This window comes from Balaenoptera acutorostrata, chromosome 1 (genome assembly GCF_949987535.1).
Source record: "Balaenoptera acutorostrata chromosome 1, mBalAcu1.1, whole genome shotgun sequence".
Taxonomy (NCBI): Eukaryota; Metazoa; Chordata; class Mammalia; order Artiodactyla; family Balaenopteridae; genus Balaenoptera; species Balaenoptera acutorostrata.
In genome coordinates this window covers 108,716,151-108,742,642 of record NC_080064.1, presented here as the reverse complement: position 1 = coordinate 108,742,642, position 26,492 = coordinate 108,716,151, and the positions used below count along the sequence as shown (strand labels likewise).

The window sequence follows — 26,492 nt, the reverse complement described above, 5'->3', positions numbered from 1 at the left end:
GAGACTTTCAGGGGCTCTTCCCTGGCCCGAAGCCCAAAGTGGATTTTACCTCATTTTCTGAGGTGCAAGTGAACTGAGAGAAGTCAACCAAAGGAGAGGAGCAGAGAGAAAGCAAGACGGATGACCACCCACGCGGGTCAACCGTATTCAAGTCTTGTCGGGACCGTAGAAGAAATGCCTTGGCATTATCGCTGGGATGCATGGAGGCTGAATAAGTACTTAACCCATCTTTGGTGGCATAGAGTAAGCACCTCTTGAGGAGGTTCCATGGTGTAATGGTGAGCACTCTGGACTCTGAATCCAGCGATCCGAGTTCAAATCTCGGTGGGACCTTTCTCTTTAGTTAGAAGAAGGGGATTTTTTACTCCTCAGATGGGACGAGCTTTCCCGCTCCCGCGTCCCCGAGAGGCGCGGCCCGCGCGCTCCACGCGGACGTGGCGGGCAGGTGGGGGGACGAACCCGCGGCGTCCCCGCTGGACCCTGGCGACTCTGCCCGTCGCGGGCCATCGGAGTCCCCGGCCCCGCCGCCCTGGGGCGCAGCGACCGAGCCAGTGCCACCTGCTCGTCGGGTCACCCTGGGTCTCGGGGGCGAAAGACAGAGGCTGCGCCCACTGAGTCCTGCCCCGCGAGGGGGCTTCGCCCCGCACGTCTTGTAACTAACTGCGCGGTTGTCCCTGTGAGTAAATGGTCGCGGGGCGGGGTTGTGACGTCGCTGAGCAGCCAGGGTGACAGCGTCTTAGCTTTCGGGTCGAGGGTTCCAGACCTGGATGGGAAGTACTGTATTGTATTCAGGTGCCCTATTATTCCGAACATTAATGGATCCTATCCCAGTTTATTATGGTTTTATTCAGAATTTCTCGCTCCCAAGTCTCCGTTGGACACGAAAAGCCGCTGTTAGGCTAAGATTTGAACCTTCTCTCCAGGAAACCTCGTCCTTTCGTCCCAAGCTCAGCCAGAGAGGGGAGCGCCGGCCGCGGATTCCGGCGTCTGAGGAGACCCCAGGTCCCTGACCCACGGCCGCCCGGCCCGGCTCCTCCGGGGCCGAAGGTGAGACGAGCCGGAGCCGCTCCGGCTCCGGGACCGGCGGGCGCCCCTTCGTCTTGCCGCGACTCTGCTCCACCGAGAAGACGCCCCAGGACGTGACCGGATGGAAGCACTTCTGCCCTCTACTGCTCGGTAGAAACGTACGGATGAGGACTGTGGTGGACTTGAACAGCGAATTAAAATGATGTCCTCTTCCAGGTGCTAAGGAGCATCTCTCTGAGTTTTAGATTTTGGAACTTTCAGAGGTTACGAAGGACCGACTGACACAGCTGTCTTTGGAGGACGTGACGAGAAAGGTGTGAGGCCGGCGAAAAGATCCGAGGACGGGAAAGAGCAGGAAAGAGGAGAGACTGACACAGAAGGGAGAAAGGGACTGGAAGGGAGAGGAGCTGGGCGAGCACTGCAGCGGGGGCAGTCGCTGGGTTTGGGCGACCACGGCTCCTCACTCTGGAGGGCTCCCACCCTTTAACCGACCTGCCCGAGAACCCGGTTCCACCCCAAATCGCCAAGCTGCTTGCCTGGCATTTGTTCTTGCAAAGTTCCCTTTGCCGGTTGGGTTTGGAGGGGTGAGGTGGGCTGTGTTGGTTTGCAAGCGAGTGGAAGTCCTGGCGGCTGCCTTGGAGACGACTGGCGGGTAGGGAAACACACAAACTCCACTCTTCCCTCTGCAGGCCGGTCTGCAGGGCCTGGGGTGGGAAACTGGAAAATCAGAGTCTCAATATTTATTTAGAGATAAGGAGATAAATAGCCAAACAGTTGGTTGTGTGAGTAGAAAGTGGTTATCCCTGGAAAAACGAAATGTGGGATGGGATCAGGGGACTACTGTTTCCCATAACAAGTTTTGGGGCATATGTAACCTTGTATCACATGTGTGATATTTTTAAAGTTCATTGCTTGTATTTTGAATATAAATTTTTATGTAGTCATACGTACCACTCTTTTAAAATTCTGGGTCTTGTGTCATGTGTAGAAATGTTTTCCACTGTAAAATCGTAATTTTTCTTTTTTTAAAAAATTGGGGCCTTCTTGAAGCAAGGAATTGGACCATTATTCCCCTATTGATGAGCTGATCACGTGAGCTAATATACTTGCAGATCCTCCCAGGCCAGGAGGTTACTGCTGGTCAGAGAGGATTGCTTTACTCTCTCTAGGAGGGTCCACAGCCACTGAAAAGTACCAGTAACTTAAATAAAATCCCACCCAGTCTTTATGCAGTGCTGTGCCCAAAACACAAGAGCTTACACTCAGTGATTACATGTTAGTGCCATGTGCCCAGGCATAGTCTACAAGTTTTACATGGGTTTACTCATTTAATCCTTTCAACAGGCCTATATCATATCATTATCCTCACTTCCCATATGAGAAAACTGAGGCATGGAAAGGTTAAGTAACTTGTCTCGTCGCTCAGTCAGTGAGTGGGATTTGAAAGCAGGAATTTGAACGGAAGCCCGCCTGGCTCCACAAGATATGCTCCCAATCAAAGAGGAACACAAATGGTAAAGATGCTTGACAAGAAATTTAAGTCTGTATATTTCTTTTGAAAAAAACACCAAGGAGGAGTCACGCAACGGGCATAAAACTGTCCTAAATATCCTCGTGACCCACCTGCCTCCCAAACATCCTTCTTATCCCAATAGCTGCTCCCCGCACACCTCCAGCTTAAACACAATTCCTGCCAGAGCTAGGTTTTTCCTTCCCTTTATCTTTTCCTCTCACCTACCCCATACCTCTTCCATAGCTATTCTGTTCTTTCACTTCCAGGTCATTCTTTTTTTTTTTTAATTTAAAAATGTTAAAGATATATAAAGAAGAAAATAAGCAGCCATCCATAGTCCCACCTCCTGGAATTAACTACTGTTAACATCTTTACGTATTTTTCTTGAAATCTATTTTTAAGTTATTCTAATTTTTGCAAAAATTATATATGCTTATTATGTAAAATTCAAATGATGCAGAAAATGCAAATATGTAAAAATTTGAAACATCTTAAATTCAAAACTAACTTCTGTTAAGGTAGGTAAATATTGATGGAGTCATTTTGGTATATCAATATATATGTAAATTTGCTTTTATAAAATTGAGCTCTTATAGATTCTATTTTTATTTTAAAGTATTCAATTTAATAGTGCATAAAGTTAACGGAAGAAAAAGATACAAAAACAAAAATGAAGAAATTGTTGAACTTTCAATCAAATTGTTTACCACAAGAGAGAGACTTTTCTAAAAGAACCCTCTAAGGCTAATAATAATGATAATAATTTAATTAAGACATTAAAATTTGGAATGATTCTTATTACTTTTTAAAATCAAATTTCTTGAGTTGTAATTTGAAAATAATACAATGCATCCATTTCAAGTTTGATGACTTTTGACAAATGAATGTACCCACGTAACCACTACCCTGTTCAAGAAGAAAGAACATTTCCAGTACTCCAAACTGTCCTCTGCCGTCCGTCCCCCTACCACTTCCTGTCCCAGGTAATCAGTGATCTAGTTCCTGTCACTATGGATCAGTTTTGCCTGTTCTAGAAATTCACATAAATGGAACCACAGACTATGTACTCTTTTCATCACTCAGCATGATGTTTTCGAGAGTAATGCATATTGTGGCCATGTATCAGGAATTTGTTTCATTTTATCCAAGAGTAGTATTCCTTTGAATGCATATATCACAATTATATCCGTTCACCTCGTGACGGACATTTTGCATTGTTTCCAACTTGGGGACTATTATGAACAAAGCTGCTATAAACAAGTCCCGTTTATATGTTTCATAAATTCCATATAAAATATTTTCTTCTTTAATACGAATTTATTTTGTGAATGGATGTCACATTCGCAAATACAAAATTTATTCAAATGTTACAAAAGCCTGAAGTACAAGCTTACCTTTGCTTCCTGTCAGGACATACTTAATATAAGCCACACACTATGCTAGGTGTATTATTAGGTTATCTCGTTTAACCTACACAAGTTCACGAAGTACTAAATATCATTTTCAAATGACACTTGCAAAATTGGCCTAGCAAATTGGAGTTGGCCCAAGCTCAAACAGAAGGCACCAGGACTGAAAAGGAGCCCTCCCCCCTCCCCCCTGGTTGGGCTCTTAACCCCAGACGCAACCCAATGTCTTCGTAATAACCTCGGTATGTCTGATAGGCCTGGAAACCAATATCCAAGCAGTTCCTAGTCACGGTATTGTTCGGCTTCTTTTGGTCAGAAACACCTCAATCAGGGCTCCAGAGCATAATATCGTGGACAACCTTGAGACTAAGGAAATCTGTTAAAAACTCTAAAAACCCGTTTTCTCATCAGTAACAGGGAAAACTCCCGCGGCTGGGGAGAAGAGCACTTTTATTTTTTACTTTTACTTCCAATGATCTATACTCGATCTGCACCGTCTGCTTTTTAGTTAGCTTTCTTTGGACCTACCCTTAAGTCTCACCCCTCACCCCTCACCCCTCACCCCTACGGGTCGCCGAGGCTTCTGGAGCTGAGCGGATCTATAAGTGCCGTCCCCGAGGTAGCCACGAGGCAGCGACAGTTCTTCCTTCCATGGTCCTAACTTTCCTGTTTGGGCCAGCAGTTTCTATTTGCCAGGACTTCGTGGAGCAGAAGTGACAGTGAGGCAAGGGAACACCACATCCGGGGAAAAGGGTTTGCAAAAAGCCCACAACTGCCAACGCTGAGCCTGGGGTTTTCTTCTAAACTGTAGTTCCACAGGAAAAAAGCTGAAACAACTTGTGACTGAATAAAAAAATGTTATGTACAACTCCGGCGGCCATTTAACGAAACAAAAACGGTTGTGAAGGAAACTTCATAACTTGCCAGGCTAGTGCAGCAGGTCTGGCGTACACTGCAGGCTGAAAGAGAGCTGGTGTTTCTGGTTTCTGAAGGTAAGTAATAAGACAAGGCCTGAGAGAAAAGGCGGAGAGAAGAAAATGAAAAGGGATCGAGAAATAAAAACAGACTGGGGTGGAAGAAAGGAATGAGCACGACGGTTACACAGTAAAATCTGCAGCAACGATTACCAGCCAAGCAGCTGATGACGCCGGAAGCGAAGTCCAGGCTGAAAAAGCATGAAATGCGGAAATGCGTAGGAAAGGAATCTGTTTCCGGTCGCTCACCGCGCAAGCCGATAAAATTAGTTATCTCGCGGCGTCTTGCCTCTTTTTGCGGGTCCGTTTCTGCAAAGACCGCTGAGACCTGAGTTCTGAACCTAGTTGCAATCTGCGTGGTTTACAACACGGGAAACTCACGCACAGCGCAGAAAACAACAGCGCGGAACACCACCGGAAATATTTCAGTTCTACTTTTCGGCACCTGGCAACCCGAACACTGTCTCCCACAGGCGCTGCGCGCGGGCACCGCCATGCTCAACACAAGAACGCTAAGAGCATTTCCCATTCACGGAACCCGCAACACCCGCAGTGTAAATAAATGGATCAGCAACTCGTCACACCGCATCTTCGAAGCACTGTTGTTTAGCCCACCGCGGAATAAAAACCCAAAAAACAACTAAAGAAGTAAAGTCCCAGAGCGATCAACATCCCTCTATTATTTAAACTTCAAAGAATGTCAGGGGAAAGCGCGAACGCAGTCCCCCACTACCACAAATTATGCAGTCGAGTTTCCCACATTTGGGGAAATCGCAGGGGTCAGCACATCCGGAGTGCAATGGATAAGCCTCGCCCTGGGAAAACCACCTTCGTGATCATGGTATCTCCCCTGCCAGGTAAGTATGAGTTCACTGCTTTCTGCCCTCCCACAGCCTCATACGCCTTCTACTGTACACACACGGTCACTTTCCTCCCCGCAGCCCCGAGCCTTCCTGCCCCTTCCACACAGCTCATCCATGCACTTGCAACCAACAGCCCTCGATTCGCTCCCACACCACGGGAGATCATGTCGTCTTTCACCACCAGATCACGAACCAGCAGCCCCTGCGCTGAGATATCTACATACGACACGCCCCATCCGTCAAGCCGACGGGAATTACCGCTCCCCTCCAGCCCACGCCCCGCCCTACTCCGCGCCTCCCTCCTCCCACGCCGTCCAGCCGAGCCTACCAGAGGGCGGGCGCCCTCTGGGGGAAGTGACGTCGACCGCTCGCTCTTTTCCTCCCAGCCGCCCCCACCCGTTCGGGTCGTGCGCGCGCGGCTGGCTGCTTAACCTCTGTCCTGCCGAGCACCTGTCTGGCGGCCTTCTGAAGCCTGAGCACCTTTTTTGAACTGTAACGGCTTTCAATGCGTAGAATAGAGAACATTCAGGAGTCCAGGGGAAACCGGTTCCTTTCAAATCTAGTTGTCTTTGTGATGTACTATTGTGTGTATGTCTAGTAAAACGCGTTAACCATTATGACTGGCGGTGAACTCTATTCCATTCTTGAAAGTTCAATTTCGTTCATCGGAAATTTCATTCATTTTATTCCCCGTCTTCAGGTGTTGTTTTGACTCTGTCCTTGAACAGATTTTAACACCTATCTGCTACCCTCTGACTTTGGAGTCAAATACGTTCTTTAACACATGTTCATTTGTTATATCTGAAAATTATTTTTTAACACTTCTCCTTGCATATGTTCCGTGCGTTATGAGTTGCACATTTTTGGAAGTTTTCTCTTTCACATTACAGTTGTGCTGAAAATTCTCTGCCCTTCCACATTCCCTCTATACCTTTCTCCCCTGATCTCTGTGCCTGAGGCTGACCCCCACAACCAGTATTTCCTGCTCTTTCCTGCCCTCGGGATCCAGGTGGGTACAGCCAAAGAAAGGAGTTCAGAAAGGAGAGGAGAGAGATGTGAAAGAAAAAGGTTGCCTGCCTGATCAGCAAACAAAGGATGCTGGGCCATCAAACCATCAGCCACTACCCCCCGACGGTGAGTCCTGAGGGAACTCAGGAGGGAGACAGACAGGCTGCCCGCTGCCAAGCCATCAGCCAATGCAGCCACCCCCAACGGTGCACCCTGACGGGGCTCAGGATGGGAAAGAAACGGATACTGGACCCAGGTAGCTGTGGTGCATAGCAAAGGACTGATTTCAGTGAGCCCAGACTTGCATCTTCCCATACGTAGAAAAGTACTAAATTCATTAACTTGAGATGTCTGGTTTTCTTTAATTAATAGTAATCTTTTGATGTTCCCACTACCTGGTTATTGTTGTAAAACTCCTATATATCTTGGCTCCTCCCTCACCTCTTTGGAGCAGTCCCTCAGGGCTATCTGAGAGGCTGCCTCAGGCTTGGCGTCCTCAGAACGTCCGCTGAATAAAACTTAACTCTCAACTTTTAGGTTGTGCTTTTCTTTTCTTTTTTTTTTCCGTTGACAGAAGTCAGAGTTTTTTTTTTTTTTTTTTTTTTTCCAGAGTATTTTTAAAGTCTCCATCACCTTTCCTGCCAAGCCTCAGTTTGGAGTCACTACAAAGACCACGGTCCTGTGCAGTGATCCTCCCCAACATTACACTGCGTCTCGTAACTACTCCTTTCTCTTCCTATTGCTATGGACTGAACTGTATTCCCCTCAATTCATATATTGAGGCCCTAACCCTCAATGTGACAGTATTGGAGATAGATCACAAGGGTGGGGTTCTCAGGATGGGATAGTGCTGGGAGGGGGGTTAAAGACGGGGATTTTCCCCTTTTATCCCTCTTGAGTTCTTTAGGCTAGATTAATAATAAAATTGACACAAGGCAGATTAACAGGAGAAAAAGAAACAAATTTTAATTCATGTGCTGGGAGATCTTGAGGCAGGAGATAGATGGTCCCCTGGCTGTGTAACCGAGCAGGACCCCGTGGGGCCTTTGGCGGGGGAGGACAGGCCTTTCCCCATATTCTTTGCTTTTAGCTCCTCTCTGAAGTACCTAAATAATAGTGTTTGATACACATTTCCTGAGTTGTTTTGCATATGTGAAAAACCCCACCTCTCCAACAAATGGAAGCTGTTAACTACTTGACAACCGAGAGCACATAGCCCCAGGCCACCTGGAGCCTAAGGACTGATAATGTTAACCCCTGTGACACCGCCCTGCTACCTCACCATCAGCCAATCAGAGAATTGTACACAAGCTGATCACATAACCTGCAACACCCCCTCCTTCACCTGGCTTTTCAAACAGCTTTGCCCAAACCCTTTGGGGAGCTCAGGGCTTTTTAGGGCATGAGCCACCTCATCTCCTTGCATGGCCTCGCAATAAACCTTTTTCTGCTCCAAACTCCGATGTTTCAGTTTCTTTGGCCTCACTGTGCGTCGGCACACGAACTTGCGTCAACAGCTGAGCAGCAGGAGTCTGTTCCCTGTGGACAGATACTCCAAGATACAGGAGCGGGAGCTGAGTCCTGCCCAGATAAAAGATAAGGAGACCACATATTTCTCATTCTTGAGGTCAAGGAGACCTTCCCGACTACACATGTGCAGAAAGGCTCCTCCGGGGGCCAAAAAGGGAGGGGGGGGCGCCACCCCATAATAGGTGGTGTCAACCTTCCCGCAGGCCTCTGCGCTGGAATCCATCTTGGCTAAGAGATGTGCGCGCACGCAGGGAAGGACCCTGAGTTATACCAAATACGGACTCAGAGCCAAGCAAAGCAAGATGATTGGCCAGAGGAAACCTGGAAGAAATGCCCCATATAAGTGATTTAAACTACCACGAAGGTGCTACTCTCTTTCTGAGCCCGCTCCTGTGTGTCTATTCACAAGTACTCTTTTTTTTCCTCCTAATAAAACACTTCATTTGTTTCTGTACTTTCTGTCTCTTTGTTGAAATTCATTTCTACAAAGCAGACAAGCTAGAGCCTTGTCACTAGCCACTGGCCCTCGTGGTCTAGTGCTTAGGATTCAGTGCTCTCACTGTCAAAGCCTGGCTTCAATCTCTGGTCCGGGAACTGAGATCCTGCTTGAAGCCGCTGCCAGCGAAGGCCACACGAGATCAATTTCATAGAAATGGAACCTAAGAAGTTGCCAAAGCAGGTAGCTTTTGTATTTTTTAGACAGAGAAACTATAAGTTTGTGAGTAATTGACACGACAAAGGAATTTAGGTTTTGGGCGCTCAACTAGTAAACAATCTAAGTGGAGTTTGGGCTTGGGATAGTAAATTAAAGAGGTAGCATGGTTTGTTTATATAAGCTTCTCAGCTTGAATTCCCTATCTCTGATAATAAGGGTGTCTGTCCTTCTACCACCATATGCAGGGAGTGCACCTTTTAAGAATCTTTTTTTTTTTTTAATTAATTTTATTTATTTTTGGCTGCGTTGGGTCTTTGTTGCGGTGAGCGGGGGCTACTCTTCATTGTGGTGCACGGGGTTCTCATTGTGGTGGCTTCTCTTGTTGCGGTGCACAGGCTCTAGGCTCGCGAGCTTCAGTAGTTGCAGCACGCAGGCTCAGTAGTTGTGGCACGTGGGCCCTAGGGTGCGCAGGTTTCGGTAGTTGTGGCGCACGGGCTCAGTTGCTCCACAGCATGTGGGCTCTTCCAGGACCAGGGCTTGAACCTGTGTCCCCTGCAGGTGGATTCCCAACCACTGTGCCACCAGGGAAGTCCCAAGTGCACCTTTTATATGAGAGATTTATTTCCTGCTTTCAGGGACACAGAAAGGAGGGTCAGTGCTTTGGCCATTAAAAAAATTTTTTTTTTAATTAAATTTATTTATTTGTTTGTTTTTATTTTTGGCTGCACTAAGTGGCTTGCGGGATCTTAGTTTCTGGACCAGGGATCGAAACCGCGCCCTTGGCAGCGAAAGCCCGGAGTGCTAACCACGGTGATACCTACCAGGGTTCTTGACCTTCCCCAGTCAATAGAAATTGACTAGAGGCCAGACAGGAAATTCAGGCAAGGCTTTATTGGGGCCCTTGCTGCAGCAGCGGGGAGCGAGAACAGGTAACAGTTTCCCTTGCTGGCTCCCTGAGGGAGGGGCGAGCTGGTTCCTTAGACGGGGTGAGGGTAGGGGTGTGTCCGGGGGGTCAGGCCAGAGGGGTGGCTTAGGTGTTTCCTAAGTGGCTTTTTAGTTGTGCCTGAGTGTCCTACCCCACTACTGGGGAGAGACCTTCTGGGCTCCCTTGGAGCCATATTACGGTTAGGAGGCCCCGAGCAGCCCATTTTCTTGTCTCTGAGTAAGACAAATCAGCTGGAAGAACAACGGCCTATTCCCAGCCATATTCTACACGCAGTAAACCCTGCAGTTTGGGACAAGGGAATCCCTGGGAAGGCTATAAACATCCAACCTGTAAAAATTAGCCTTAAGCCAGAAGTCACTTATCCTAACAAGAGACAGTAAGTATCCCATAAAGTTGGAAGCAAAAAGAGGTTTGCAACCCCTCATAGATAAATTCTTAAAACATGGCATCTTACTGCCCTGTCAGTCTCCATGCAATACCCCTATTCTGCCAATTATTAAGCCAAATGGGGAATATCGAATGGTACAAGACCTTAGAGCAGTAAATGATGCAATGGTCCCTCTACACCCCTTTGTAGCCAATCCTTATAATATATTAGTCCAGGTTCCTGGAGATGCCAAATGGTTTACTGTGCTTGACCTCAGGATGCCTTCTTCTGCATCCCAGTTCATCCCTCATCTCAGTATCTTTTTGCCTTCAAGTGGACTAAGCCCCACTCGGGCCAAATGCAAAAATATACCTGCACAGTATTGCCTCAGGGGTTTTGGGACAGCCCACACTTGTTCACCCAGGCCCTAGGAAAAGAACTAAGGGAAATACATCTAAAAGAAGGGGCCATTCTACAGTATGTAGACGACATATTAATATGTAGTCCCACCATGGAAGCCTCAGATCAGAATACTAATGAAGCCTTTAATTTCCATGGGTCCTGGGGCTACAGGATCTCCCAGAAAAAAGCACGAATCTCAAAGAAACAAATTAAATATCTAGGATATATTATAAACCCTGGAAGTAGACAGTTATCTCCAGATAGAAAACAAGCTATATTAGGCTTAAGTGCCCCCAAGACATAAAAACATCGTACTTTCTTAGGCATGGCAGGATTTTGCAGAATTTGGATTCCAGGATTCAGACTAATGGCTAAGCCTCTCTATATGAAGTCACTAAAGGGCCAGGTACAGAACCATTACTTTGGACTGGGGAAAAAGAAAAGGCTTTTAATAATATCAAACAGATCCTCACCAGAGCTCCTGCTCTGGGTCTCCCCAATTTAAAAAAAAACATTTATCTTGTACGTAGCTGAAAAACAGGGGGCAGCTCTGGGGGTCCTTGCACAAAAGCTAGGAGAAGTTCCTCAGCCTACAGGTTATTTTCCAAACAACTAGATTCCGTGGCCCAAGGTTTGCCTGGCTGCCTCCAGGCACTAGCTGCCACTGCTTTATCAGTGGAAGAAGCTAACAAGCTTACCTTTGGACAGCCACTGGAAGTCCAGACCCCTCATCAAGTACAAGGGATTCTGGAGATTAAAGGCCACCACTGGCTAACTGGAGGCTGCCTTTCTAAGTAGCAGGCTTTACTCCTTGACTCCCCAGAGCTAACCCTCAAAACTTGCCATACCCTCATCCCGGCTACATTGATGCCCACTGAAAGCCCAGAACTAACACATTCCTGCCTTGAAACCATTGACCAGGTTTATGTCAGTAGGACTGATCTAACAGACCAGGCCGTAGACAGCCCTGAGGAAGAATGGTTTACTGATGGCAGTAGTTTTGTTAAAGATGGAGTCAGTAGGACAGGGTATGCTATTGTGAGCACTCATAGTGTTATAGAAACAAAACCTTTGCCACCTAACATGTCAGTCCAGAGTGCTGAGCTAATAGCCCTAACTTGAGCCTTAACCTTAGGGGAAGGAAAAATTATAAATACATGCACAGACTCAAAATATGCCTTCCTCGCTTTACATGTCCATGCAGCTATCTGGAAAGAAAGAGGACTTTTAAATGCAAAAAATTCCCCTGTAAAACATGGGGCTGAGATTTTACATCTCATAGCAGCAGTTCAAAACCCAAAACAAGTCTAGGTTCCCTGGCCAAGATGGTATTTGACAAGCGATTGACCCTTGATTATCTATTGGCAGAACAAGGAGAGGTATGTGCAATTGCCAATACTTCTTGTTGCACATATGTCAACACCCCTTTCCAGGTAGAAACAAACATTGAAAAAATTCGACAACAGTTTCAGCAGGCAATTAACCACTATTCCTCGTTATTCAAGATGGGTGGGGAGGGACTTCCCTGGTGGCGCAGTGGTTAAGAATCCGCCTGCCAATGCAGGGGACATGGGTTCAAGCTATGGTCTGGGAAGATCCCACATGCCACGGAGCAACTAAGCCTGTATGCCACAACTACTGAGCCTGCGCTCTAGAGCCCACGAACCACAACTACTGAGCCCGCACACCGCAACTACTGAAGCCTTCATGCCTAGAGCCCGTGCTCCACAACAAGAGAAGCCACCCCAATAAGCCCGCGCACCGCAGCGAGGAATAGCCCCCGCAAGCCACAACTAGAGAAAGCCCGCGCGCAGCAACAAAGACCCAATGCTGCCAAAAAAAAAATGGGTGGGGAAACTGAAAACTGGTTCTCTGATTTGTTCTCTTGGATCTCACAAAGTATAAAAAACTTTCTGGCAGGAGTTTTTTATTTTCTCATAACCCTTTTCTTTTCAGTCATACTGATTTATGCTATATTTCGTCTAGTACTCTGTTGTCTTCCTTACTGTTGTAAACCTGTGACTAAGACTTTTTGGTCCAAGAAGGAGACCTGGGACCAACAGGTCCAGACCTTCCATTCCAAAAATAGAGAAACATGTTAAACTTTAACCCCGAGATTAACAAAAATATACATCCAAGGAGAATGGCTTCTTGTCAGGGGCAACATTGCCTTCCCTGTCTTGTCAACAGTTAAGGAAGCCCAGAGTTAACCTGGTTCCTTTCATTTCTAGGACCTTTAATGGCTATTGTTGTTCATCTTCTTCTTTTAGCCCTTGATTGTTTAACCTTTTGGATAAGTTTGTGTCTTCTAGGCTCCAACAGTTTGAAGTACGGCTCATGATGGCTCAAGGAATTCAACCCATTCCAGCGGAGAGTGGCTCAGGTCCCTACAGGTCCTTGGAACAGTCAGCAAGGGAATTCTACACCTCTAGAGTAGGCTAGGTTCTGCGGCCCCTGTCCAGCAGGAAGAAGTTTCAGAAGAAGAGACCTTCGGCCCCTTACCCCTTTAAGGGTGTAGAGTCTCTCGGGGGGAATGAGACAGGCTGTGACCTGGGACACTTTGCTGCAGTGCTGCAATGCTTGCACCTGGACAAACCTCTCCGCCAGCAACAAAATACAAAGAAACTATATGGGATTAAAATTAACTGCGTGCACGCACAGGTGGGGCAAATTATGGACAAAAAGCCCAAAAAACCCAACGGCCACTTCTGAAGAGCCGGGAGCAAAAACAGGGTGTCGGGAGCAAAAGCAGGTACTGAGCATGCCCCTTGCACTCAACACCACCATAGGGGTGGGCAAAACACCTAAGCCACCCCTCTGGCCTGACCCCCCGGACACACCCCTACCCTCACCCCGTCTAAGGAACCAGCTCGCCCCTCCCTCAGGGAGCCAGCAAGGGAAACTGTTACCTGTTCTCGCTCCCCGCTGCTGCAGCAAGGGCCCCAATAAAGCCTTGCCTGAATTTCCTGTCTGGCCTCTAGTCAATTTCTATTGACTGGGGAAGGTCAAGAACCCTGGTAGGTATCACCGTGGTTAGCACTCCGGGCTTTCGCTGCCAAGGGCGCGGTTTCGATCCCTGGTCCAGAAACTAAGATCCCGCAAGCCACTTAGTGCAGCCAAAAATAAAAACAAACAAATAAATAAATTTAATTAAAAAAAAAATTTTTTTAATGGCCAAAGCACTGACCCTCCTTTCTGTGTCCCTGAAAGCAGGAAATAAATCTCTCATATAAAAGGTGCACTTGGGACTTCCCTGGTGGCACAGTGGTTGGGAATCCACCTGCAGGGGACACAGGTTCAAGCCCTGGTCCTGGAAGAGCCCACATGCTGTGGAGCAACTGAGCCCGTGCGCCACAACTACCGAAACCTGCGCACCCTAGGGCCCACGTGCCACAACTACTGAGCCTGCGTGCTGCAACTACTGAAGCTCGCGAGCCTAGAGCCTGTGCACCGCAACAAGAGAAGCCACCACAATGAGAACCCCGTGCACCACAATGAAGAGTAGCCCCCGCTCACCGCAACAAAGACCCAACGCAGCCAAAAATAAATAAAATTAATTAAAAAAAAAAAAAGATTCTTAAAAGGTGCACTCCCTGCATATGGTGGTAGAAGGACAGACACCCTTATTATCAGAGATAGGGAATTCAAGCTGAGAAGCTTATATAAACAAACCATGCTACCTCTTTAATTTACTATCCCAAGCCCAAACTCCACTTAGATTGTTTACTAGTTGAGCGCCCAAAACCTAAATTCCTTTGTCGTGTCAATTACTCACAAACTTATAGTTTCTCTGTCTAAAAAATACAAAAGCTACCTGCTTTGGCAACTTCTTAGGTTCCATTTCTATGAAATTGATCTCGTGTGGCCTTCGCTGGCAGCGGCTTCAAGCAGGATCTCAGTTCCCGGACCAGAGATTGAAGCCAGGCTTTGACAGTGAGAGCACTGAATCCTAAGCACTAGACCACGAGGGCCAGTGGCTAGTGACAAGGCTCTAGCTTGTCTGCTTTGTAGAAATGAATTTCAACAAAGAGACAGAAAGTACAGAAACAAATGAAGTGTTTTATTAGGAGGAAAAAAAAGAGTACTTGTGAATAGACACACAGGAGCGGGCTCAGAAAGAGAGTAGCACCTTCGTGGTAGTTTAAATCACTTATATGGGGCATTTCTTCCAGGTTTCCTCTGGCCAATCATCTTGCTTTGCTTGGCTCTGAGTCCGTATTTGGTATAACTCAGGGTCCTTCCCTGCGTGCGCGCACATCTCTTAGCCAAGATGGATTCCAGCGCAGAGGCCTGCGGGAAGGTTGACACCACCTATTATGGGGTGGCGCCCCCCCCTCCCTTTTTGGCCCCCGGAGGAGCCTTTCTGCACATGTGTAGTCGGGAAGGTCTCCTTGACCTCAAGAATGAGAAATATGTGGTCTCCTTATCTTTTATCTGGGCAGGACTCAGCTCCCGCTCCTGTATCTTGGAGTATCTGTCCACAGGGAACAGACTCCTGCTGCTCAGCTGTTGACGCAAGTTCGTGTGCCGACGCACAGTGAGGCCAAAGAAACTGAAACATCGGAGTTTGGAGCAGAAAAAGGTTTATTGCGAGGCCATGCAAGGAGATGAGGTGGCTCATGCCCTAAAAAGCCCTGAGCTCCCCAAAGGGTTTGGGCAAAGCTGTTTGAAAAGCCAGGTGAAGGAGGGGGTGTTGCAGGTTATGTGATCAGCTTGTGTACAATTCTCTGATTGGCTGATGGTGAGGTAGCAGGGCGGTGTCACAGGGGTTAACATTATCAGTCCTTAGGCTCCAGGTGGCCTGGGGCTATGTGCTCTCGGTTGTCAAGTAGTTAACAGCTTCCATTTGTTGGAGAGGTGGGGTTTTTCACATATGCAAAACAACTCAGGAAATGTGTATCAAACACTATTATTTAGGTACTTCAGAGAGGAGCTAAAAGCAAAGAATATGGGGAAAGGCCTGTCCTCCCCCGCCAAAGGCCCCACGGGGTCCTGCTCGGTTACACAGCCAGGGGACCATCTATCTCCTGCCTCAAGATCTCCCAGCACATGAATTAAAATTTGTTTCTTTTTCTCCTGTTAATCTGCCTTGTGTCAATTTTATTATTAATCTAGCCTAAAGAACTCAAGAGGGATAAAAGGGGAAAATCCCCGTCTTTAACCCCCCTCCCAGCACTATCCCATCCTGAGAACCCCACCCTTGTGATCTATCTCCAATACTGTCACATTGAGGGTTAGGGCCTCAATATATGAATTGAGGGGAATACAGTTCAGTCCATAGCAATAGGAAGAGAAAGGAGTAGTTACGAGACGCAGTGTAATGTTGGGGAGGATCACTGCACAGGACCGTGGTCTTTGTAGTGACTCCAAACTGAGGCTTGGCAGGAAAGGTGATGGAGACTTTAAAAATACTCTGGAAAAAAAAAAAAAAAAAAAAAAACTCTGACTTCTGTCAACGGAAAAAAAAAAGAAAAGAAAAGCACAACCTAAAAGTTGAGAGTTAAGTTTTATTCAGCGGACGTTCTGAGGACGCCAAGCCTGAGGCAGCCTCTCAGATAGCCCTGAGGGACTGCTCCAAAGAGGTGAGGGAGGAGCCAAGATATATAGGAGTTTTACAACAATAACCAGGTAGTGGGAACATCAAAAGATTACTATTAATTAAAGAAAACCAGACATCTCAAGTTAATGAATTTAGTACTTTTCTACGTATGGGAAGATGCAAGTCTGGGCTCACTGAAATCAGTCCTTTGCTATGCACCACAGCTACCTGGGTCCAGTATCCGTTTCTTTCCCATCCTGAGCCCCGTCAGGGTGCACCGTTGGGGGTGGCTGCATTGGCTGATGGCTTGGCAGCGGGCAGCCTGTCTGTCTCCCTCCTGAGTTCCCTCAGGACTCACCGTCGGGGGGTAGTGGCTGATGGTTTGATGGCCCAGCATCCTTTGTTTGCTGATCAGGCAGGCAACCTTTTTCTTTCACATCTCTCTCCTCTCCTTTCTGAACTCCTTTCTTTGGCTGTACCCACCTGGATCCCGAGGGCAGGAAAGAGCAGGAAATACTGGTTGTGGGGGTCAGCCTCAGGCACAGAGATCAGGGGAGAAAGGTATAGAGGGAATGTGGAAGGGCAGAGAATTTTCAGCACAACTGTAATGTGAAAGAGAAAACTTCCAAAAATGTGCAACTCATAACGCACGGAACATATGCAAGGAGAAGTGTTAAAAAATAATTTTCAGATATAACAAATGAACATGTGTTAAAGAACGTATTTGACTCCAAAGTCAGAGGGTAGCAGATAGGTGTTAAAATCTGTTCAAGGACAGAGTCAAAACAACACCTGAAGACGGGGAATAAAATGAATGAAATTTCCGATGAACGAAATTGAACTTTCAAGAATGGAATAGAGTTCACCGCCAGTCATAATGGTTAACGCGTTTTACTAGACATACACACAATAGTACATCACAAAGACAACTAGATTTGAAAGGAACCGGTTTCCCCTGGACTCCTGAATGTTCTCTATTCTACGCATTGAAAGCCGTTACAGTTCAAAAAAGGTGCTCAGGCTTCAGAAGGCCGCCAGACAGGTGCTCGGCAGGACAGAGGTTAAGCAGCCAGCCGCGCGCGCACGACCCGAACGGGTGGGGGCGGCTGGGAGGAAAAGAGCGAGCGGTCGACGTCACTTCCCCCAGAGGGCGCCCGCCCTCTGGTAGGCTCGGCTGGACGGCGTGGGAGGAGGGAGGCGCGGAGTAGGGCGGGGCGTGGGCTGGAGGGGAGCGGTAATTCCCGTCGGCTTGACGGATGGGGCGTGTCGTATGTAGATATCTCAGCGCAGGGGCTGCTGGTTCGTGATCTGGTGGTGAAAGACGACATGATCTCCCGTGGTGTGGGAGCGAATCGAGGGCTGTTGGTTGCAAGTGCATGGATGAGCTGTGTGGAAGGGGCAGGAAGGCTCGGGGCTGCGGGGAGGAAAGTGACCGTGTGTGTACAGTAGAAGGCGTATGAGGCTGTGGGAGGGCAGAAAGCAGTGAACTCATACTTACCTGGCAGGGGAGATACCATGATCACGAAGGTGGTTTTCCCAGGGCGAGGCTTATCCATTGCACTCCGGATGTGCTGACCCCTGCGATTTCCCCAAATGTGGGAAACTCGACTGCATAATTTGTGGTAGTGGGGGACTGCGTTCGCGCTTTCCCCTGACATTCTTTGAAGTTTAAATAATAGAGGGATGTTGATCGCTCTGGGACTTTACTTCTTTAGTTGTTTTTTGGGTTTTTATTCCGCGGTGGGCTAAACAACAGTGCTTCGAAGATGCGGTGTGACGAGTTGCTGATCCATTTATTTACACTGCGGGTGTTGCGGGTTCCGTGAATGGGAAATGCTCTTAGCGTTCTTGTGTTGAGCATGGCGGTGCCCGCGCGCAGCGCCTGTGGGAGACAGTGTTCGGGTTGCCAGGTGCCGAAAAGTAGAACTGAAATATTTCCGGTGGTGTTCCGCGCTGTTGTTTTCTGCGCTGTGCGTGAGTTTCCCGTGTTGTAAACCACGCAGATTGCAACTAGGTTCAGAACTCAGGTCTCAGCGGTCTTTGCAGAAACGGACCCGCAAAAAGAGGCAAGACGCCGCGAGATAACTAATTTTATCGGCTTGCGCGGTGAGCGACCGGAAACAGATTCCTTTCCTACGCATTTCCGCATTTCATGCTTTTTCAGCCTGGACTTCGCTTCCGGCGTCATCAGCTGCTTGGCTGGTAATCGTTGCTGCAGATTTTACTGTGTAACCGTCGTGCTCATTCCTTTCTTCCACCCCAGTCTGTTTTTATTTCTCGATCCCTTTTCATTTTCTTCTCTCCGCCTTTTCTCTCAGGCCTTGTCTTATTACTTACCTTCAGAAACCAGAAACACCAGCTCTCTTTCAGCCTGCAGTGTACGCCAGACCTGCTGCACTAGCCTGGCAAGTTATGAAGTTTCCTTCACAACCGTTTTTGTTTCGTTAAATGGCCGCCGGAGTTGTACATAACATTTTTTTATTCAGTCACAAGTTGTTTCAGCTTTTTTCCTGTGGAACTACAGTTTAGAAGAAAACCCCAGGCTCAGCGTTGGCAGTTGTGGGCTTTTTGCAAACCCTTTTCCCCGGATGTGGTGTTCCCTTGCCTCACTGTCACTTCTGCTCCACGAAGTCCTGGCAAATAGAAACTGCTGGCCCAAACAGGAAAGTTAGGACCATGGAAGGAAGAACTGTCGCTGCCTCGTGGCTACCTCGGGGACGGCACTTATAGATCCGCTCAGCTCCAGAAGCCTCGGCGACCCGTAGGGGTGAGGGGTGAGGGGTGAGGGGTGAGACTTAAGGGTAGGTCCAAAGAAAGCTAACTAAAAAGCAGACGGTGCAGATCGAGTATAGATCATTGGAAGTAAAAGTAAAAAATAAAAGTGCTCTTCTCCCCAGCCGCGGGAGTTTTCCCTGTTACTGATGAGAAAACGGGTTTTTAGAGTTTTTAACAGATTTCCTTAGTCTCAAGGTTGTCCACGATATTATGCTCTGGAGCCCTGATTGAGGTGTTTCTGACCAAAAGAAGCCGAACAATACCGTGACTAGGAACTGCTTGGATATTGGTTTCCAGGCCTATCAGACATACCGAGGTTATTACGAAGACATTGGGTTGCGTCTGGGGTTAAGAGCCCAACCAGGGGGGAGGGGGGAGGGCTCCTTTTCAGTCCTGGTGCCTTCTGTTTGAGCTTGGGCCAACTCCAATTTGCTAGGCCAATTTTGCAAGTGTCATTTGAAAATGATATTTAGTACTTCGTGAACTTGTGTAGGTTAAACGAGATAACCTAATAATACACCTAGCATAGTGTGTGGCTTATATTAAGTATGTCCTGACAGGAAGCAAAGGTAAGCTTGTACTTCAGGCTTTTGTAACATTTGAATAAATTTTGTATTTGCGAATGTGACATCCATTCACAAAATAAATTCGTATTAAAGAAGAAAATATTTTATATGGAATTTATGAAACATATAAACGGGACTTGTTTATAGCAGCTTTGTTCATAATAGTCCCCAAGTTGGAAACAATGCAAAATGTCCGTCACGAGGTGAACGGATATAATTGTGATATATGCATTCAAAGGAATACTACTCTTGGATAAAATGAAACAAATTCCTGATACATGGCCACAATATGCATTACTCTCGAAAACATCATGCTGAGTGATGAAAAGAGTACATAGTCTGTGGTTCCATTTATGTGAATTTCTAGAACAGGCAAAACTGATCCATAGTGACAGGAACTAGATCACTGATTACCTGGGACAGGAAGTGGTAGGGGGACGGACGGCAGAGGACAGTTTGGAGTACTGGAAATGTTCTTTCTTCTTGAACAGGGTAGTGGTTACGTGGGTACATTCATTTGTCAAAAGTCATCAAACTTGAAATGGATGCATTGTATTATTTTCAAATTACAACTCAAGAAATTTGATTTTAAAAAGTAATAAGAATCATTCCAAATTTTAATGTCTTAATTAAATTATTATCATTATTATTAGCCTTAGAGGGTTCTTTTAGAAAAGTCTCTCTCTTGTGGTAAACAATTTGATTGAAAGTTCAACAATTTCTTCATTTTTGTTTTTGTATCTTTTTCTTCCGTTAACTTTATGCACTATTAAATTGAATACTTTAAAATAAAAATAGAATCTATAAGAGCTCAATTTTATAAAAGCAAATTTACATATATATTGATATACCAAAATGACTCCATCAATATTTACCTACCTTAACAGAAGTTAGTTTTGAATTTAAGATGTTTCAAATTTTTACATATTTGCATTTTCTGCATCATTTGAATTTTACATAATAAGCATATATAATTTTTGCAAAAATTAGAATAACTTAAAAATAGATTTCAAGAAAAATACGTAAAGATGTTAACAGTAGTTAATTCCAGGAGGTGGGACTATGGATGGCTGCTTATTTTCTTCTTTATATATCTTTAACATTTTTAAATTAAAAAAAAAAAAGAATGACCTGGAAGTGAAAGAACAGAATAGCTATGGAAGAGGTATGGGGTAGGTGAGAGGAAAAGATAAAGGGAAGGAAAAACCTAGCTCTGGCAGGAATTGTGTTTAAGCTGGAGGTGTGCGGGGAGCAGCTATTGGGATAAGAAGGATGTTTGGGAGGCAGGTGGGTCACGAGGATATTTAGGACAGTTTTATGCCCGTTGCGTGACTCCTCCTTGGTGTTTTTTTCAAAAGAAATATACAGACTTAAATTTCTTGTCAAGCATCTTTACCATTTGTGTTCCTCTTTGATTGGGAGCATATCTTGTGGAGCCAGGCGGGCTTCCGTTCAAATTCCTGCTTTCAAATCCCACTCACTGACTGAGCGACGAGACAAGTTACTTAACCTTTCCATGCCTCAGTTTTCTCATATGGGAAGTGAGGATAATGATATGATATAGGCCTGTTGAAAGGATTAAATGAGTAAACCCATGTAAAACTTGTAGACTATGCCTGGGCACATGGCACTAACATGTAATCACTGAGTGTAAGCTCTTGTGTTTTGGGCACAGCACTGCATAAAGACTGGGTGGGATTTTATTTAAGTTACTGGTACTTTTCAGTGGCTGTGGACCCTCCTAGAGAGAGTAAAGCAATCCTCTCTGACCAGCAGTAACCTCCTGGCCTGGGAGGATCTGCAAGTATATTAGCTCACGTGATCAGCTCATCAATAGGGGAATAATGGTCCAATTCCTTGCTTCAAGAAGGCCCCAATTTTTTAAAAAAAGAAAAATTACGATTTTACAGTGGAAAACATTTCTACACATGACACAAGACCCAGAATTTTAAAAGAGTGGTACGTATGACTACATAAAAATTTATATTCAAAATACAAGCAATGAACTTTAAAAATATCACACATGTGATACAAGGTTACATATGCCCCAAAACTTGTTATGGGAAACAGTAGTCCCCTGATCCCATCCCACATTTCGTTTTTCCAGGGATAACCACTTTCTACTCACACAACCAACTGTTTGGCTATTTATCTCCTTATCTCTAAATAAATATTGAGACTCTGATTTTCCAGTTTCCCACCCCAGGCCCTGCAGACCGGCCTGCAGAGGGAAGAGTGGAGTTTGTGTGTTTCCCTACCCGCCAGTCGTCTCCAAGGCAGCCGCCAGGACTTCCACTCGCTTGCAAACCAACACAGCCCACCTCACCCCTCCAAACCCAACCGGCAAAGGGAACTTTGCAAGAACAAATGCCAGGCAAGCAGCTTGGCGATTTGGGGTGGAACCGGGTTCTCGGGCAGGTCGGTTAAAGGGTGGGAGCCCTCCAGAGTGAGGAGCCGTGGTCGCCCAAACCCAGCGACTGCCCCCGCTGCAGTGCTCGCCCAGCTCCTCTCCCTTCCAGTCCCTTTCTCCCTTCTGTGTCAGTCTCTCCTCTTTCCTGCTCTTTCCCGTCCTCGGATCTTTTCGCCGGCCTCACACCTTTCTCGTCACGTCCTCCAAAGACAGCTGTGTCAGTCGGTCCTTCGTAACCTCTGAAAGTTCCAAAATCTAAAACTCAGAGAGATGCTCCTTAGCACCTGGAAGAGGACATCATTTTAATTCGCTGTTCAAGTCCACCACAGTCCTCATCCGTACGTTTCTACCGAGCAGTAGAGGGCAGAAGTGCTTCCATCCGGTCACGTCCTGGGGCGTCTTCTCGGTGGAGCAGAGTCGCGGCAAGACGAAGGGGCGCCCGCCGGTCCCGGAGCCGGAGCGGCTCCGGCTCGTCTCACCTTCGGCCCCGGAGGAGCCGGGCCGGGCGGCCGTGGGTCAGGGACCTGGGGTCTCCTCAGACGCCGGAATCCGCGGCCGGCGCTCCCCTCTCTGGCTGAGCTTGGGACGAAAGGACGAGGTTTCCTGGAGAGAAGGTTCAAATCTTAGCCTAACAGCGGCTTTTCGTGTCCAACGGAGACTTGGGAGCGAGAAATTCTGAATAAAACCATAATAAACTGGGATAGGATCCATTAATGTTCGGAATAATAGGGCACCTGAATACAATACAGTACTTCCCATCCAGGTCTGGAACCCTCGACCCGAAAGCTAAGACGCTGTCACCCTGGCTGCTCAGCGACGTCACAACCCCGCCCCGCGACCATTTACTCACAGGGACAACCGCGCAGTTAGTTACAAGACGTGCGGGGCGAAGCCCCCTCGCGGGGCAGGACTCAGTGGGCGCAGCCTCTGTCTTTCGCCCCCGAGACCCAGGGTGACCCGACGAGCAGGTGGCACTGGCTCGGTCGCTGCGCCCCAGGGCGGCGGGGCCGGGGACTCCGATGGCCCGCGACGGGCAGAGTCGCCAGGGTCCAGCGGGGACGCCGCGGGTTCGTCCCCCCACCTGCCCGCCACGTCCGCGTGGAGCGCGCGGGCCGCGCCTCTCGGGGACGCGGGAGCGGGAAAGCTCGTCCCATCTGAGGAGTAAAAAATCCCCTTCTTCTAACTAAAGAGAAAGGTCCCACCGAGATTTGAACTCGGATCGCTGGATTCAGAGTCCAGAGTGCTCACCATTACACCATGGAACCTCCTCAAGAGGTGCTTACTCTATGCCACCAAAGATGGGTTAAGTACTTATTCAGCCTCCATGCATCCCAGCGATAATGCCAAGGCATTTCTTCTACGGTCCCGACAAGACTTGAATACGGTTGACCCGCGTGGGTGGTCATCCGTCTTGCTTTCTCTCTGCTCCTCTCCTTTGGTTGACTTCTCTCAGTTCACTTGCACCTCAGAAAATGAGGTAAAATCCACTTTGGGCTTCGGGCCAGGGAAGAGCCCCTGAAAGTCTCCATCATAAACCACATATTCTGCCTCAGTTTGCCAGAGTGTCCCATCCTGAGGTAAAATTTCTGCAAATAATAGTGTTACTTTCCTTTTCTTTGCCTTCACACTTTTCCCATAGCCCAGAGAGGGCAGACGATTGTCAGGGCAGGACTTGGGACTTCCTGGGTCCCTTGGCTACACAGCACCGATGACACTCCAAAGCTGCCACCACCTCCTATGTGTAATATATAAAGTGTGTCAGCAGTGGAGTGGGAATGGGAGGCAGGAGACCTCTCTGCGACGGTCCAGCCACCGCAGGGGGTCTTCCAGGTCCCGACGGAGAGGGGCAAGGGACTGAATAGCACCTCGAGTATGGGGTCAGAAGGACCAAGACAACTGATGGTTGCTAGGCACGTTATTTAGAATTGACTGAATCTTATATAGACAGAAGAGGAACTCCTTATTAGACAATAATCCCATGGAATTGCTTATCATCTCAGTTCAGTCACCACCATGGACGTCAACAAGTTTACAACAACTATCCTTGAACATTATCTTCCCTTAACCAGGCTCACACACAGCCCCCAGCCATAAGGAACAACCAGGACTCTCAGTTCCCTGAGGTCTCCCGGCTTGAGATAGCTTTGCTCATCTCTTTTACATTCCTCAGGCCTGGGAAAAAGAGTGCATTCCAAGGTAAGGGCTTTGCTTTTTGTGAGAGACATACTGTCTCCTCCAGGAGTTACCTCCGGCTAAGACTGCACGCTTCCCACACCTCTCCTTTTCTTCTTCATACACTTCTGATGAAGGGGGGCTAAGTTTTTCTTACAACCAATGTAGATTTGTTAGATTTACAGTGCAAGTAAAAATTAACGTTTACACCAAACACTGAGACAAACCAGGCCATGCTCACCTGGGGTGACTCAAAGTCAACGACATGCTGTGGAGACCACAAGGCAGGGCTCTGACACTTCGGCAGTCACAGACTCTTTCCTCAGAGCTTGGTCAAGTCAGTTTCATTCCAATTTCTTAATATGTCATGACCCAGGAATTGCACGGCTTAAAAAAAGTGTACACATATCCGGGTACCCAAGAGCACTCATTGCTGGGTCATAGAGCATGTGTATCCAAGTTGTCTGACAGTGTCTACAGTATTTATGTACACAAAATACCACCACACTAAATATTTACATGTGTAATAGGTATAAGTCCACATTATGTCTCAAAATAATAATCTGCGTTATTTCATTTCCCCTTTACTTCTTCATTTTCTCCCAAAGTCATTTCTTCCCTTATCCAATACACAGAACAGAAAAATTCGCATTCAAACATAAAAGCTGTCGGCCAATAAACAGAGTCAGAAAGATGCCCAGTGTTGCTGAGAGACGTCCCAGGGACTGGACAAGAGTTGACTCAAGGGGGAAGGAGGCCCTTGTTACCAGGAGGAAGTTCACAGCACCGGGCTGAGGAGAAGATGAGACTTCCTTCTGGAAAATCGAGAAGTTGAGCGGCAACAAACAACACGAAGCGCTCCTCCAGGAGAACTTCAGGATCAGTCAAGGTTTATGAGTGCAAGGACCAGAAGGGGACTCTGGCTGATACAGGAAGAAAAGAAATCCGTGGAAAGGACGTTGAGGGATCACAGAATGGCCGGGAGACCCGGAGAGCCGGGCTCTGACAAGGGGCAGAGAAATCCAATGAGGGTAGAACCGCGACGGGTGGAGGGGCGGTCTTTGAGGGACCAAAGCGTGCGTGTTGGGACTGAGAGCCCAAGGTGAGAGGTGGGGATGTGGTGATGGTGGGAGCTGCCGTGTGTCGGCGGCCAGTGAGCAGAACTACCCTGGGAATGTAACTCTTCTTCCTCCTCCACCTCCTCCCGCTCCTCCAAGGCCTCTCCCCTCTCCCTCCCCCTCGCCCCCTCCCCCCTCCCTTTCTATTGCTCTCCCTCGCTCTCCTCTCCCCTCGTTCCTCGCTCGCTGCCTCCTCACCCCCTCGCGCCGCCCCTTCACCTTCCGATCCGTCCTGTCCTTCCGCGCCGCCGCCTTCTTCTGTCGCTAGCGCTCCTCCTTCCTTGGCACGTGAAGAATGCCACCAGACATCGCACAGTCTGGGAGGTTTCCACAGTCTGCGAGGAAGATGTGGGAATATTTTCCACCATCGCGAGAAGCACGAATGCCTTTCTCTCTGGTCAGGACTCTTTGCGGGTCTTTGGGAGACTGAGTGAGGCGGCGCTCAAGTTGCTCTCGGCGAGGCGACGCAAGAGCGACCATCACCAGACCCCTGCCCTGGTGGAGCTCCCCTGATGGACGCAGGAAACCGAAGAAGGAAGCGGAGGATCCCACCGGCCCCAGAGGCCTCTCCAAAGGGTGGGCAAACGCTCATTTTCTCACCGCCGCAGGTTCTTCCCGTTTCCTCCAGCCCGCGCGTCGGTCCCGGTCCCGCAAGCAGAGAACTGGCGATGAAGGGCGGGCCGGCGACAGCGGAGCAAACCGGAAGAGCAATCACAGGAGCCCATGCTTTGATGCCGTTTACAGAAATTTCTAGAAGAAGCAAACTAATTTAAGGTGAAATAAATAAGGGTAGGGGCTGTCAAAAGAGTCAGAGGATCATGACCATAGTATTTATGATTTCACTGCTTGTGACGTTATTGACCCAGCAGTTACTAAACCCAGGCAACAACAGAATGAAGTAGAATGCTCTCATTGGTCCCATTTTACAGAAGAAAGAAGGGAGGCACAGAAACTTTATTTGTTCAAGGCCACGCAAGGGCGGAACCATTTTTACAACCCAGAGCTTGTGCGCCCGAGAGCACAGATGAGTTGGGTCTTTCTTCTCAGATGTGGGTGTATCAGGATTTCTCAGCTGGAGGGGTGGGAAGAAGAGCAAGAAGGAGAGAGACGGCAAGAGAGGGAGCGAGGGAGGGGTGGAAGCACAAATTCGTTTATTCTTCCCCTCCCTTCCCCTTCCTCCCTCCTTCCCTCCCTCTCCTCTTGCCTCCCGCTTTCTCTC

The 26,492-nt window shown here is 47.7% G+C and overlaps 4 non-coding genes across 4 annotated transcripts; 2 read left to right on the top strand and 2 right to left on the bottom strand.

The window, feature by feature from the left end:
- The first annotated feature begins 261 nt into the window (after positions 1-261).
- On the top strand, positions 262-333 carry TRNAQ-CUG (transfer RNA glutamine (anticodon CUG)). The gene has a single exon. It is a non-coding gene; the product is annotated as a tRNA-Gln (tRNA).
- A 5,290-nt stretch (positions 334-5,623) lies between these two features.
- On the bottom strand, positions 5,624-5,787 carry LOC130705955 (U1 spliceosomal RNA). The gene has a single exon (XR_009006356.1). It is a non-coding gene; the product is annotated as a U1 spliceosomal RNA (small nuclear RNA).
- Positions 5,788-17,722: 11,935 nt separating this feature from the next.
- Positions 17,723-17,886, top strand: LOC114237161 (U1 spliceosomal RNA). Its single transcript, XR_003622917.1, has one exon. It is a non-coding gene; the product is annotated as a U1 spliceosomal RNA (small nuclear RNA).
- Positions 17,887-23,176: 5,290 nt separating this feature from the next.
- TRNAQ-CUG (transfer RNA glutamine (anticodon CUG)) lies at positions 23,177-23,248 on the bottom strand. The gene has a single exon. It is a non-coding gene; the product is annotated as a tRNA-Gln (tRNA).
- Between the last annotated feature and the right edge of the window lie 3,244 nt (positions 23,249-26,492).